General features: G+C 33.3%; 1 long non-coding RNA gene across 1 annotated transcript; it reads left to right on the top strand.

The window, feature by feature from the left end:
• Positions 1-2312: 2312 nt before the first annotated feature.
• LOC141596922 (uncharacterized) lies at positions 2313-4134 on the top strand. The gene is made up of 3 exons (XR_012522642.1): positions 2313-2482; positions 2885-3199; positions 3828-4134. It is a non-coding gene; the product is annotated as an uncharacterized LOC141596922 (long non-coding RNA).
• The last annotated feature ends 859 nt before the right edge of the window (positions 4135-4993 follow it).

The raw sequence follows: 4993 nt of genomic DNA, 5'->3' as shown, positions 1-4993 counted from the left end.
ACAAATATGATTCCGTCTTACAAGACCGTCACATCCTACATAACTCACATAATAACCATCACAATACATCCTATACTCGTATTTAATACAAAATCCCTTTTTTTTTGCAAAAAGATTATCATTTCATTTCATAAATGAAAAGAAATTACAAATTTTGCAAATAATATTACACTAAACAATATACCTACAAAACTAAGTACACAAACTATCCACCATTTTACGGAGTAGTTTGAGTACCTTTGAGCATATAAATTCTAACATTAACAACAAACTTTATACGATCAATGAGAACTGTAGCAAGACTCTCCTTTTGCTGAAAAATCCGAGCATTCCTTTCCGTCCAAAGAGCATAAACAACAACTGAAATGGTAACCTTGAGCCAAATGATCTTCTAAAGGTGCATCCTCCCTTGTTGATGAATCCATCTTAGCACAGAAACAAGATCATGAGATTGAGGAAATTGGTTCATCCAAATCAGTAAACCACTCCAAACTTCCTGAGAATATAAACAACCAAAAAAGAGGTACTGATGATCCTCCTGAGCCTGTTTGCATAGAACACAACGATTAGCAAGTTGAAATCCTCGAGCTTGAAGATTGTCAAGAGTAGCTAATTTGCTGTGAACTGCCAGAGAAGTGATAATCTTGTGACTAGGCACAATTTTTGGGTCTAACAAGACCTTATACCAGTCCTTTGGAATAGAAGCATCCAGGAGAGAATCATAAAGAGTGCTAGTCTGAATATGCTGATGAGAACTATAGGAATACAGTAGATGTTGAGCATCATGGATAGAACCAGTGTGAGCTACTAGATAATCTCGAGCAGCTAAAATACCCTTGAAACTAGAGGAGAAGTAGTGTGAGCTACCAGATAATCTCGAGCAGCTAAAATACAAAATCCCTTATTAATACCCATTAATTGCCATATTACTAATAACTAGTTTTGTAACCAGTGAAAATTCACATGTGTGTTTTGGGTTTTTGTGTTAAATTGATGTTTGTTGGCACTTAACATTCATATATAAGTCGTAATAATTAACAAACATAATAAACGTGTGGGAAGAAACACAAAACGAATAAAAATGTTCCACGAAAGTAGCCAAACAATAATTGCCCGATGTTAACTGATCTCGTATAAATTCGGTACAAACATCATCACATATACTAATTAATATTAAGTAATGAAAATATATACGAGAAGCCATGGTTTAATAAATAATATGGTCATGATAACATGGTTTTACAATTCTATACTTTATGCGACCAACTCATATAGGATATATACTAAATAATCTAAATATATTGCTCAAAATTTGTTAATTTAGTTATCATAAAATTTGCAGTATATCGTTAAATTAGAGATATTATTGTGATCAGTTAAGTATAGCTTATACACATATTTTTAGCAAATGCGACAATAAAAAATTTGTAATCATGTTATGTGAAGTAAATAGTCTGACCTATAAAGTTTCGTACTTTTCAAAACCATTTTGTGTGTTCAGTTATTTTTTGCAATATTTAAGGGGTTTGTAGATATCATTATTCAATTTGCGAGAAACTATTATCAAAATTTACAATTATGGATTTGCAACAAATAAAATTAGAGAACCAAGTAGTTTTTTTTACGGCAGAAATAATGAATAAGAAAAATATAATAAAATAAAACTCATCTTACCAAATAACGTATTGTGGTGTTATGTGTGTAATAAAATTAGTTTCCTTGTCATAGTCATTTAATTGGCAAAAATAATGATTAAATATTGCTTTATATGACTATAGGTTTCATGTTTGTAGAATTGCAGGAGATAAAACTGAAATTAAGAAGGGGAGAGGAAGAGTAAGAGTTCAATTTTAACATTCGTGTGCTTACTCTTCCGTTATAGGGCACTCATTAATAAATTACCACTATTTTCAATAATTCGAGCAACTTGTCCTCTCACAAGTATTTGTCACAAAAATACTACTCAACATACCTTTTAATATTATTTATTTATAGATAGATATAAACCCTATATGTGATGATATTAATGGTTTGGAGACCGATTGATCATAACCAAGTTTTTATTTCGAAAACTTTTCGTGTTATTTGAAAACTTTTAATTTACTTGGGTTTTCACCACCTTTAAGATCAAGGACTCCTTTTCGACCACCATATTGATGATAAGCAAGGCTCCAAGGATCTTCTACATCGCCTACACGCCAAATGGAGTATAAATTGGCTAGCCATCTCCTATCAATGATATAAATTAAGGGTGGTGCTCATTCATATACATACTTTACTCAATCATGGACGTACATGACCATAATACCCCTTATATATTAATGAATTCATTTTAATATCCTTACACTCTCTCCTTCATTTATTCCTTTCTTATCTTACTCTAACCCGTCCGCCACCATCCACCACCCGTCCGCCGCCTTCCTTGCGCCACCGGCCATCAGTCGAACTCACATATCCGCCTACCAACGATGATCTTAATCAGGTTTGTTTCTCTTCACTTGTTTATTCGGTTCAGTTCGGTTCGATCCGACTCAATTCCAGTTGTTGTTGTTGTTCGTAAAAGTAGTATCAACACCATTCACACGATTAGTAAACATGGGAGCTTCTGGCTAATTGAAGATTACTAAATTAGTTTTGAATTCTATCTAATTCGATTACTGAATTTGGTTTAAATTATGGCTAATTCAATTACTAATTCATATTATGAGGAGCTAATTTGTTAGGATCAATGGGTATATGATGAAGATTTTTAGTTGAATTGGGTTGGTCTTACATCATATCATATTAGTATCACAAATTCTTGTGTAAATACTGTTAGTATAATACCGTCTCACATGAGATCTAATTAATTTGCTAATTACTGAACCAAAGTAAGGTGAATCAGGGCTTTGGTGTAACCGTGAAAGACACTTCTGAACTATCCTCCTCATGTACTGTGGCTGCTAGACGATCAGTCTATGGGTGATATTCGACAGGTTGAAGAAACTAAGGGGATGAAGATGAAGAAGAATGAGCTTAATTTTGTTCATATATTGTTTTTATTAGCATCATTTGTTTGTGTAATATTGTGCCAAGATGAAGATGCTGGAGTTTACATTGTTACTCTTAAACAAGCTCTTACTGCTCATTTCTACTTTACTTAGCTCACCAAAAAACACCATTCTAATAACACTAGTTTAAGCACTCTTCATAATCCAAGGTACATTCTTCCCTTATGTTTTTACTCGTTCCCGATGTTTTTACTCTATGGAGTTTGAAAAGAGCGTCTTTTTCTTTATAGTTATTTGCTGCACATTGTTTTGGAACGGAAGCAATCATACAGTTTAGTGAGTTGAATAAACCAGTTAGTTTTTTACCCATGGGCCATGGCCTCTCAGGCTATCATATACTAGATCATTGATTGTATCATTCTGGCAGTTATATGCCTATTTGCGAGAAATTTAAATTAGTTAATGATAATAATGTTGAATATAGTGGAATGTTTTGACAGCATTTATATATCACTGCTGCCATTTTTGCCAATCTCTGAAATGCCATTTCAGTTTGGTCCTCTGTTCAGTGGTCGAAATTGCATAATGAATGCATAAGTCGACGAGTAAACTCATAATGAGTCATCAGGGAATTCCTTCTGTGGATCAACAGCTAACAGAGACTTATTGTAAACTACAACAAAGTTCATGCTCATGTATTTGCTTAAATCCGTCTTCTACAATGCTTTCTTGGAGACGGGTTTTTATACCTACTATTTTGACAAGTTACATGCTAGTATAAAGATGAGTTCTCGAGCTAATGTTTCGCGCTATTTTAAGACTGGTTTTCATGCGCAGAAATGACGGAGTCGTGCCCAAACGAACGTGCTGCTGCCCTGAGCCATTGCTCCCATGATACTTGATGTTACCTGTTACATAGGTCTAGCCATGGCCTGACAATCAGAGTTGCGTACATATCATATTTTAAGATTGGTTTTGTGCTAAGCTTAAGACGGCTTATATGCTGAAGTTTATAGCGGTCTATGTGTGTTTGTGGTAGGAACAAGAGAGTGTGGCATGGTTCAGGAAATTGTTTAGCATCAATTTATTAATATGAATATTTGTGATAATTGTATTAGGTCGATGAATGATTTTTATGCATCATAATTCGATTCAAGCTGTCATTTTTTCCCCATCAACAATTCTTGAATAAGAATGTGTTTTGTACTCTTTGTCTATGAATCGATTTTCTTCTTGTTTTTTTTGGGGTTGCAGCTGTTCCCGTCTGAAATAATCTTATTACGAAAGCATAAGATAAAAAGGTGTGAACTTTCAACTCAAAACGCTAATAACGTCAGAACAAAAATGTCAAAAGTAATTGTTCGAAAACTAAAATTCGTCGTGACTCTTGAAATATGTCAAAAGTAATTGTTCGACAATTAAAATTCGCCGCGACACTTGAAATTTTTTCCGACATTGAAAATGTATCCGGTATCTATCATTTTTGCAGGAAATGTCTCATACTCATCCTACTCCGAGTTGGAGTCCTGAAATAAAAATAAAGAAAATAGTAAAAATTACTAAAATAAATACAAAACATTTATAAAAAAAAAAGAAAGAAAGAAAAAATTGTACGTGAAACATTCAAGTAACGAAAAAGTGCTAAGACTGCTAACTATTCAAGTAACATGCGATTTCAGGGTACAATGCAATTTGGTTGTTTGATGTTCATGCACAACTCTTGTGAATTGAGTTGGTTTTGCTGTTTTACTGCGAGTTTAATTACCTGATCGATACAAACCCTAATTTAATTAGTGTAAATAAACCTTCATATAATTAATAAAATTAAGAACTAGAAATTACCTGATCGATACGAGAATTAGAATCCATACTTGTGTAATTTGAGGGATTGATTAATTTTTTTGAGGGAGAGAATTAGAGAGAGAAGTAAAGAGAATTAGGCAAAGGGCATCCATGGAAAAATAATGAAAAAAAGTTCATGAAAGAGTAAAATCCGTCCATGA

This window comes from Silene latifolia, chromosome 8 (assembly GCF_048544455.1).
Source record: "Silene latifolia isolate original U9 population chromosome 8, ASM4854445v1, whole genome shotgun sequence".
NCBI classification, from domain to species: Eukaryota; Viridiplantae; Streptophyta; class Magnoliopsida; order Caryophyllales; family Caryophyllaceae; genus Silene; species Silene latifolia.
This window is presented reverse-complemented; position numbering and strand designations above follow the sequence as displayed.